General features: G+C 40.9%; 1 long non-coding RNA gene across 1 annotated transcript; it reads right to left on the bottom strand.

Annotated features, from left to right (window-relative positions):
- Positions 1-413: 413 nt before the first annotated feature.
- Positions 414-2,490, bottom strand: LOC110883044. The gene is made up of 3 exons (XR_004873212.1): positions 2,420-2,490; positions 1,127-1,169; positions 414-642 (listed from the first exon to the last, which is right to left on the bottom strand). It is a non-coding gene; the product is annotated as an uncharacterized LOC110883044 (long non-coding RNA).
- Positions 2,491-10,953: the final 8,463 nt, after the last annotated feature.

Consider the following 10,953-nt stretch of genomic DNA (forward strand, 5'->3'; position numbering starts at 1 on the left):
CTTCTTCTAGTGAGATGGTTGATCTGGTTATGGGTGATAGAGTTGATATGGTTTTGGAGCAAACTTTTACAAGTATTGGTACTTCTACGCCAATCGGTTTGGCTGAAACGGATCCAGTTATTATTGCCTTGGATGCTGCTCTTGAAATTGGATCTTCTTCTAAAATATTAAATAAAGGAAAAGGGGTAGTTGTAGAAAGTGCTAAAGATACATTTGAAGATACATTGACTCGGGATGAATATTTGGAGTTGGTTCGTAAAGATATGCTCACCAAGATCTCCCAGTCTGACAAAGAGAAGCTTGACTTATTCCGAGCATCAGTTGCCTCTCTCGGTCCCGTTTCCGGTTGGGGTTTATGTCACACCCCGACTAGCAGTGGAAACGATAAAAACGGATGCAACAGACATTTCTGGTTTGAGTCATTATTATAAAGATACTCTATTAAACATTAATTAAACAATATGATACATCATTTTTTACGTATCGCTATTACACATTACTGTTGCATATTTAGCTAGATACTACGCGAGTTTTCATGAACCGTTTTTTTAGCTAAGCAGCATGCCTCTATCCACATAGTATCGCACATAAACTTCACAAGCAGCTAACACAAAGGGGGTCGTCACGTAGTGTCCTGGTTACCTGAAAAGTTAATTTTTAAAAGAAAAACATCAACAAAAAAGTTGGCGAGTTCCACAAGTTTGTTTGTTTTCAAAATATATTTGAAAATGTTTTGTTGAACATGTGATGAAATCTCTCTGAGTTACAAGTTAAGCTGAGACCAGTATCCAACCATCGTGGCCAACATCAACCACAACCAATAACCAAGTACCCCTTGTGGCTATGCCTAACACATCATAGCTCGTTATGAATACGTGCGACCGCGTGTTTGCGCAACTGGCATACAGCCTTGTATTCAGTGCGGTCTAGGCTTGTTGGGCCAAATTGTACTATCCACAGTATTCATCGGCATTGTATAACTTGCTTGTGGGGATTTAAGCATGTTAGGTGTCTACTCAGATAAATAGCATCAAACAGTTTGCATGAGCACAAGTATGTTAATCAAATGAACCCTCTATGAAAACAGTAAAACATGTATTAAAAAGAGAGGGTTAGTGAAACTCACAGATTGCACAGGTACTAGCCTATCAAAGTATGCTACTCCACACCTAATACCAGTATCATACGATTAATGTCTGTAGGCTAGGTTAGACTAGGTTTCAAGGTCTATGAATAAATTAGGGTAATCAGAACATAGAACATGAAGTTGGACATGGTCGGCGTTTTGAAATCAGGTTTGGACACCGGACACTGTTTACCGTGTCAGACAAAGTTGTTTGTTCGAGGTGTTCGGATAATGATATGCTTAAACAAAGTATTCTATATTGTAATATATGAAAAATGATTAGTTTTATATTAAGGGAGTTCGGGTGTTTGGAGGGTCTAGGTCGCCCAAATAAGCGTTTCCGTATTTAAAGTTGGTTATTTACCGGATAAGCGTGTACTATACCTGAGTTAATCGAATTTACTCTGGAAGGGCCGAGATTTATTCTTGACCTTCCAATTATTGCCAAATATCAATTGAGTGGTATAAAACTTTGGCGGGTTCGTTACGCGTTTAAATTTTGTCGATTATTATTTAAAAATAATAATTAAACGTGTAATTTTATAAAATTCGTTTTTCATGGGATTACACCGTGATCTTAGGTGTATAATTTTTTCCTTACTTTTTTCGTGCGCTCTTTCTTTATTCAAGTGGCGGTCACCCACGTTCAGCTATCTATTAAGGCGTTCCCACCTGCATGCCTAACCGCTAAGGACTCGTAATTTCTAAAGTTTCAAAAATTTTTGTAGATATTATTTCTGATATAAATTTCTCAGATAATTTATTTTATAATTTTTAAACATTATTTATTAATTTTAATAAATATGGTTTATATCGTATATAAATCGTTTAATTTGGCGAATCGACCATCCGAAGTCTAAAAATTCCAAAAATTTTACTGAACACTCTCTATATGTATATAAACTCCCAGTAAAAATTTGAAGTTCATGAAATTTTTCTAAACCCAGTTTTAAAATACCGAAAACCTCATAAAATGTGCGATTTTAAAACTGTAGCTCGGTTATCCGTTGAGCCCAAATTTTTGTTTGAAGCTTACCCATAGTATATGTGATCATTCTGCAATAATTAGGAATTTATTGAAATAGTTTACTATTTTCTTCGATTTAATTGCGTTTAAACGTAATAAATTAACCAAATATTCCTCGTTTGCCCAAACATTCCCAAATTTTGCCGAGATCATTTTTATGTTGTCCCAAACCATGTCCTAAAATCTCAAATTCAAATAGTACCTACGTCCAAATCTGTAGGCAAAACAATTCCTATAAATCTTAAAATTTCGCTTAATTATTATACCTTTCCGCGTATTACTCGTTAGGCCTAGATTCCGAGATCCGTTTGCGCCAAGTTGCTGGGTATAGTACCTACACATGTACAAAACAACCATCCAACTGGAATCGTAAATTAAGCCCGCTTAGTATACGTTTTCTATTATTTTTTGTTAGGCGATTTCAGTGTCGTATAATTGCCGTTTTTGATGCAAAACTCCATTTTTTTCACCCAAACCAATTTCAAAACTCTTTGTGACATAAAAACCACTTGAAAACAGATTGTATGGCCATGAGGTTGGCCTTGTATGGATCAAAATAAACATAATTATGGTACAATAAAGTAAAAAGAAAAAGAAAAGAAAAGCTTACGAAATTTATGTTCTTGAGCTTTGTTGTGCAAAAATTCTGCTCTAATGAGATTGTGTATATTCTATAATTGATGGTTGGTGATATTGGTGGTTAGAAATAAGGTGATAGAGGTGTATGTGTGTTTGGTTTGTTGTGTGGAGATTAATCAGCCACAAAGGAAGACTTTTGTCCCCTTTGACTAGTCAAAGTTCATTTTCCCACCAATTTTGATAAGGTTAAGCAGATTTTTAGGCACAGGTTCATTATCGGGTCTTAAACGCTCCCCGGGTGCGGTAAAAGTTCGTAAAACGGCTTGCTTTTATTATTGGTGCACTACATCTGTTGATTTCGTCTTGGATCGAGTCATTCATTGTATTGTATAGATTAGGGCGCGTTTTACGAGAAAACTGGAGAGTATATGTGTTTTAGAGAGTAGGTCTGCTTATACGGACATAGTAGGTCCGCTTATGTGTCAGGTCCGCTTATACGGACATAGTAGGTCCGCTTATTTGTCAGGTCCGCTTATACGGACATGTCCGTATGTGGGGACCTACCTGCTCTATATATACCCATAAGCGGATCTCATTTGTAACATTCTGATTTTCCATACCGAGGTGCTGCCGGTGTGAGAATTGGTTGTAAAGACTGTTATATCAATCAACAAAGTGATTTAAGAGAATATCTAGCTGTTTCTACGTCAGGTACTTGTTTTCCGCACCTGTATCTGATCAAAACTCCTATGATAGACTCGTTCGGGTCAAAACACGATCCTACAAGTGGTATCAGAGCTTCAGGAGGAGGAGTTCTATAGAGATTTGCTGGATTTCATTGAGATTTTCTTTCTTCTACACCTTCTTTCATCAGTTCAGAAAGTTCCAACGGTCAAAATCGGCTCAAAATCTCACAGATTATGCGTAACAGTATATAGACAAACCCTGGAAAGTTTGGTGTTAAAATTCATATTAAAAATGGGTCAAAACACGATCCTACAAGTATCAGTTTGATTTAGTTGCTTTGATAAAGTGTTTTAAACTGATTGTGTTTTGTTTGTTTGTGTACGTCAGGTATTTCTCGAAACATGGCTGAAGAGTTCTACAATGCATTCGCGACACCCGTTGCTCCTGTAACTGCTGCTAAAGCTTTGTATAATGAGAATGAGACGGGAACTCATCAAAAACCACCGAAACTCATGTACATTGAAGATTTTCATGGTTGGAAAAACCGATTCGAGAACTGGGTTCAAGCTTACAGATTCGATGCATGGTGTTCATTGTTAAAAGATTATGAGAAACCAAAGAATGAACGTGGATTAGAGAAGGGTTTTAATGATATTACAGAAGCTGACAAGTTGAAATACACAAGTGAAAAGATGATGATCAGCATTCTTCAGCAAGCTGTTAAAGAAGATATTTTTGTGTTACTTCAACATAACGGAACAGCTAGATCCATCTGGGAGGCTTTGATTCAGAAATTTAGAGGAAGTGCTGATATGATCAAAAACAAAAAGGCGTTATTGAAAAAATCATTTGATATGTTTACAGCTTTCGACCATGAGACTATAAAACAGACCATTAATAGGTATTGGCATCTGGTATTGGAAATGGGTAGGTTGGATATCAAGAAAGAGGACGATGAGTGGGTCGACAAACTAGCTGAGGCGTTACCACAGCATAAGTGGGGAACATATTTGATGGTTGTGAAACTTATGAGAAAGTCCGAAAGCATGAATTTGGCTCAGTTTATTCAGAAAATCGAAGAGCAGGAGCTGGATATTCAAAAGACAGCTATCATGACAAATCCAAATGCAAAGCAAGATGTCAGTCTGTACTATCGAGGAAACAAGTTTGAGGCCACTCCCAGTCAAAGTCCAAAGATTAGTACTGCATTCGGTGCTGATGGTTCTGCAAGTCCAAATGCAAGTACTACAACTCAAAGTGGTGGATCTACTTCATCATTCTCAAGCTTTGATCCAAACAGCAACACACCTAGCCCTCAGAAGCAAAATTCTACAAATCTGCAGTGTAATGTGACCTTGAACATTTAGAATGGTCAACATCTTTCTCCTGAGGTGGCAAAGCAACACATGGCATCTCTTGTCACCATGTTAGAGTCATATGAAAGCTTGATTGCAGGAAGAATTGGTAATCCGATGCTCACAAAAGAAGATTACGATCAAATCGATGCAGAAGAGCTTGAGCTGATGGATGTAAAGTGGTGCTTAGCTAGTGCATGCAGGAGAGCTGAAAAGTTTCAACAGATTACAGGCAGAAACGAGTTTCGAGGAATGGCTACCTCTCCACTTGGTTTTGACAAGTCAAAGGTTACTTGTTTCCGATGTAAAGGAAAGGGTCACTTTAAATGGGAATGTAAAAATCAAGAATCAACTGGAAGTCAAGAAAAGAGCAATTATTATCAGAAATCAATCTTTCATCAAATCGATCAACAATCTAAACAAAAGGAACCGCAAACTGCTCATGGAAGATTGATTGAAGAAGCCAATAGGAAAGCTTATTTTGGGATAATAGATCAAAGTGATGAGGTTGTTGCACAGGGGTTTAGCTGGGACAAGTATATACCTAGTGGAACTAGTCCTGATGTGGCACTTGTTACCAGAATTTTGGACCGAAATGAGGATTGTTCGAAAAGGATTCCGATATTTCCAGATCTTGGAAGTGATGTTGATACGGATGATGAGGAAGATTATCTTAACAAATGTCACACCCCCAAAATCCACACGCGGAGTACCACCGCTTGGAGGCGTGACATGACCAGGATCAAACCACCAATCATATTGAACATAAGTATAAATAATAAATGTCACTCATCAATACGAAAGGTGTTTTCAAAACCAAACATATCAATTGTGTAGCGGAAGCATTAATGTAAAAATTCAACATAAGTATCATGTTCTCATAAAGTAAATGATTAACATGGAACTCAGCAGTCCATGTACCCACAACGATCGCGCCTCCCGTGCAAGCTCCCTTAGTACCTATGGTCCTGCAAGGCATGTAACAGAGAGTCAACAACTAGTTGAGCGAGTTCACAGTAAGTAAGTTCGTAATAGTAAGTTCATGTCGTAACAGGTGGCTCTACTGGGCTGGTAGTATGTTCTGTTGGTGGGGGCCTCCCACATTTGTATATACACTAGACTATTTGTAACCATAGTGTTCTTCTTAACCCGAGAACAGTGGTACGTACGAGGTTTACGTAGGTTTTATGTAAGTGTCCTTCTTATCCCGAGGACGGTGGTACGCAGGGGTTTACGTAGGTTTTACATAAGTGTCCTTCATAACCCTAGGACAGTAGTAGGTATGAGTTTACGTAGGTTTTACGTAAGTGTCCCTCGAACCCTGAGGACAGTGGTAAGCACAAGTATTACGTAGGTTTTACGTAAGGGTCCTTCGCAACCGAGGATGATGGTAGATAGTCTAGTAACAGTGTAAATCTAACTAATTCGTCAATCCTTTTTCCTTCAATCCCATTCCCTACCCACCGGGAATCCCATGCCTTGGTAAGGGTGTGAACTCACCTTGGTTTGCTCGGCAGATACATAACAAAGCTCGATTAACCTATATGGTGGTCAACCACGTCCTACCATGGTTACCATTCAAGTCAGGTTCGTATTCAAATAGTGCACTTATGTTCTACACGTATTGTACACAAGTAGTGATCATAGCATACACGTATAATCATGGCAGATCAACAATTCATACGTTATATGTTCAACAGTAAGATATCACGTAACAAACAAAAGCTCAAACATACAGCCCAATTACTTAAGCCCGTAACAGTGTGTAAGCCCAACCGTGTGCACGTGTTGGTGGTCTCGAGTCGAGACTAGAGATCTCGAGTCGAGACAGTGCGGTCTTGAGTTGTGCTGGCCTGAATATCTCGAGTCGCAACTGGGAAGGTCTCGAGTCATCATGTACTAGTCGAGACTACACGGTCTCGAGTCGCAACCGGACCCGCAACCGTGGTCTCGAGTTGTGCTGTTCGTGTCAGTGCTGCGGTCTCGAGTCGAGACAGGGAGTTCTCGACTCGCAATCTGTGTCGAGACTAAGTGATGTAACAGACTTCCTGATTTCCTTAATTTGCAGCTCAATCAATTCCGTAATATCAGCAAACATCTTTGGCAGTTTCACAAATCAGATCAAACAGCATTCAATTCATCAATCATGCATATTCATACTACTATGATCATCAAGAGATCAAGAACAATCATCAAGCAATCAACCGGATCATCTGATTAACTAATTCAAGGACTAACATGCAACCCTACATCATGGCCAAGCAATATCAACTATCATAACAACACCACATATAACCGAAAATTATAATGTCAGTAGCATGTATTCAGCCCTAGATCATATCAACAACATGCAAACATATCAACCATGGATCCTGAAATCGTTAATCATCCAAAATCTTATATGAATCGATTTGGTTTACATGTTCCGAATTTTACAAGTATAATCTAAAACATAAATCTACTAGCATGAAACCCTAGTTCACCACATAAAACATGTCATAAAAACATAGCAATCAATCAAGGATTACTAACCAGAAAGCCGAGTAGATTAGCTTTGCTAGAGGTGGGTGGCTTCGGGTGACGGCTGCCGTCGCACAAGGGAGAGGAGAAGAGAGAGCTCCTAGGGTTTGTGTGTGTTTGTATTTTGCAAGTTATGAGAAACTAATCCCATAATGGGTATGTGTTGTGCACACAAGGGAAGTGGGCCGAACCCTTTCACGGGTTGCCCTTGGTCTCGAGTCAAGCATAGTGAGCCGATAAAAGAAGTGTACGGCCCAAAGGGCTTGTGTGTCCGAACAAGTGTCGTGCAACCGAGCTTATAATATTCATATGCAATTACGTAACACATAGCATAACAAAACATAATATTCCATTACCAACAACCACGTCAACTAGTCACGTATAATCCAAACAAGTTACATCGAAGCACACAAATAGAGGTTTGAAATACGAGTTGTCACATCATCCCCAACTTGAAAGAAATTTCGTCCCGAAATTTGGTACGTACTCACTGAGGAAGCTAGGTAAGTTGTATCTGTTGGTGCATATTTGTGACAACAGCTTAGATTTGGTCTTTGGATATCTTGTAATTAGTTAAACGATAAATGGTTAGCGGGTTTAGCTTTGTATTAGTGAGGTAATAGAGTTTGGGCTAAACTAAACCCAGTTTGGGTCATAGGGGACGAATTGGGCTTGCCCATGTAGTAAACCCTAGCCCAAGTTGTAAACCTTGTGTTATATAAACAAGGTTAGGCATTAGGGTTTAGGTTAATCAGTTAATCAGCCAAAACAGTGTTTGAGAGAGCAATTTCGTGAGGGACTAGGTCTTGGACGAAATTAGGGTTGTTAGGGTTTTGGATTGATTGTAATTCGTGAGATTCATAATCAATAGAAAACCCGGTTTGAAAGTGATTGCTGATTTCTGTTTCTACACGTTTCTGCTTATTCTGATCAAGAGGATTCTGCACTCTTGATCGGATTGACAATTCTGTGAAGATCCATACACATCAAGGGGATCTACAGTATCGTTTACTGGTTTTCCTGGGGTGTCACATCCTCCCCCCGTTGATCTGGAATTTCGTCCCGAAATTCCGTGGTAGCTTCAGCCTCAGTAGTGGTTGTACGGTTCGTGAACAATTGGGGGTACTTTTCTTTTATTTGATCTTCTCATTCCCAGGTGAACTCTGGGCCACGACGGGAGTTCCAACGAACTCGAACAAGAGGGATTCTCTTGTTATTGAGGACCTTGACATCCCGGTCCGTGATTTCAACTGGTTCCTCGACGAATCGCAACTGCTCGTCGATAGTGAGCTCCTTCAAAGGAACTATGAGGGTCTCATCTGACAGACACTTCTTCAGATTTGACACGTGGAAAACGTTGTGAACTACACCGAGTTCTGCTGGTAGGTTCAGTTTGTAGGCCACTTTGCCTATTTTCTCTATGATCTCGAATGGTCCGACATACCGCGGATTGAGTTTGCCCCATTTATCAAAATGAACCACACCCTTCCAGGGTGAGACTTTGAGTAGCACTCGATCCCCAACTTGGAACTCGAGTGGTTTCCTGCGCTTATCAGCGTAACTTTTCTGACGGTCACGAGCCGCTGCCATGCGTTGCCGTATCTGTGCAATCCGTTCAGTAGCATCAACTACCATTTCTGGTCCTGTGATCTGACTATCCCCCACCTCTGCCCAACAGAGAGGTGACCGGCATTTACGTCCGTACAATGCCTCGAATGGAGCGGCTTGAATGCTGGTGTGGTAACTGTTATTGTACGAGAACTCCACTAAAGGGAGATGTTTTTCCCAGCTGTTGCCGAAATCGATAACACATGCCCGAAGCATGTCTTCTAGGGTTTGAATCGTGCGCTCAGACTGCCCATCCGTCTGAGGGTGATACGCTGTGCTCATGTCTAGCTGTGAGCCAAAAGCTTTGTGCATTGCTTGCCATAGTTCTGAAGTGAATCGTGCATCCCGATCCGAAATAATAGAGGTTGGCACTCCGTGCCTCAAAACAACTTCTTTCAAGTAGACGTCTGCTAAGGTAGAGAACTTATCCGTTTCCTTAATTGCCAGGAAGTGTGCAGACTTTGTGAGTCGATCCACGATCACCCAAATGGTATCGTTCCCACGCTGGGATCTAGGCAGGCCAGTAACAAAATCCATGGAAATTCCTTCCCATTTCCATTGTGGTATCTTGGGTTGCTGAAGTAGGCCTAATGGTTTCTGGTATTCTGACTTGACTCTCGCACAGGTCAAACATTTGCCGACATAAGTTGCAATGTGGGCCTTCATACTAGGCCACCAATACGTCGTCCTGATATCGTGGTACATCTTATCTGAACCAGGATGTATCGAGTAGCGAGAATTGTGTGCTTCATCCATCACAAGTTCTCGTAAACCGCCATATTGTGGGACCCAAATACGCCCCGTTACCTAATAGGCATCGTCTTCCTTTTGTTCTAATCGTTGCCTTGAGCCACGTAAGGCTTCTACCCTGAAGTTTTCTGGTTTCAATGCTTCTATCTGAGCATCTCGTATCTGTGCAGGAAGACTGGATTGAATAGTGAGCTGTAGAGCTCGCACGCGTCTAGGTAGAGTGTCTTTTCGACTGAGAGCGTCAGCCACAACGTTGGCTTTGCCTGGATGGTACTTGATGGCACATTCAATCGTTCAGTAGTTCAACCCATCGACGTTGACGCATGTTCAATTCCTTCTGCTTAAAGATATGCTCAAGACTCCTGTGATCGGTGTAGATAGTGCACTTGGTACCGTACAAGTAGTGTCGCCATATCTTGAGCACGAAAACAACAGCTCCCAGCTCTAAATCGTGCGTTGTGTAGTTCCATTCGTGAACCTTGAGTTGGCGCGAAGCGTAAGCAATGACCTTGTCGCGCTGCATTAACATACATCCAAGACCCTGAATGGATGCATCACAATAAACCACGAAGTCGTCCGTGCCCTCTGGCAATGAGAGGATAGGTGCATTGCAAAGTCTATCATTTAAGTGCTGAAAAGCAGTTTCCTGAGTATTACCCCAACGGTAGGTGACACCCTTCTGTGTCAGTAGTGTAAGCGGCTGTGCAATCCTTGAGAAATCTTTAATGAATCGTCTGTAGTAGCCCGCTAAACCCAAAAATTGGCGTATTTCCGTTGGTGTACGTGGTGCAGGCCAGTTCCTGATCGAATCTACCTTGGATGGATCAACATGGATCCCATCCTTGTTTACCACATGGCCTAGAAAGTGGACTTCACGAAGCCAGAAGTCGCATTTTGAAAACTTGGCGTACAGTTGTTCCTTTCGAAGAAGTTCCAAGATAAGTTGTAAGTGCTGCTCGCGTTCTTCCTGACTCTTGGAGTAGATCAGAATGTCGTCGATGAATACAATCACAAACTTGTCAAAGTAGGGCTTACATACCCTGTTCATAAGGTCCATAAAGACTGCAGGCGTGTTCGTTAGCCCAAATGACATGACTAGAAACTCGTAGTGGCCGTAGCGAGTTCTGAATGCGGTTTTGGAGACGTCCTCATCCCGGACTCTCAGTTGATGATAACCTGACCTCAAGTCTATCTTGGAGTAGTAGCTCGACCCTTGCAACTGGTCGAATAAGTCATCAATTCGTGGAAGAGGATAGCGGTTCTTCACCGTCACCTTGTTCAGTTCTCGGTAGTCAATACAC

The sequence above is a fragment of the Helianthus annuus genome, chromosome 11 (assembly GCF_002127325.2).
Source record: "Helianthus annuus cultivar XRQ/B chromosome 11, HanXRQr2.0-SUNRISE, whole genome shotgun sequence".
In the NCBI taxonomy this organism is placed as follows: domain Eukaryota; kingdom Viridiplantae; phylum Streptophyta; class Magnoliopsida; order Asterales; family Asteraceae; genus Helianthus; species Helianthus annuus.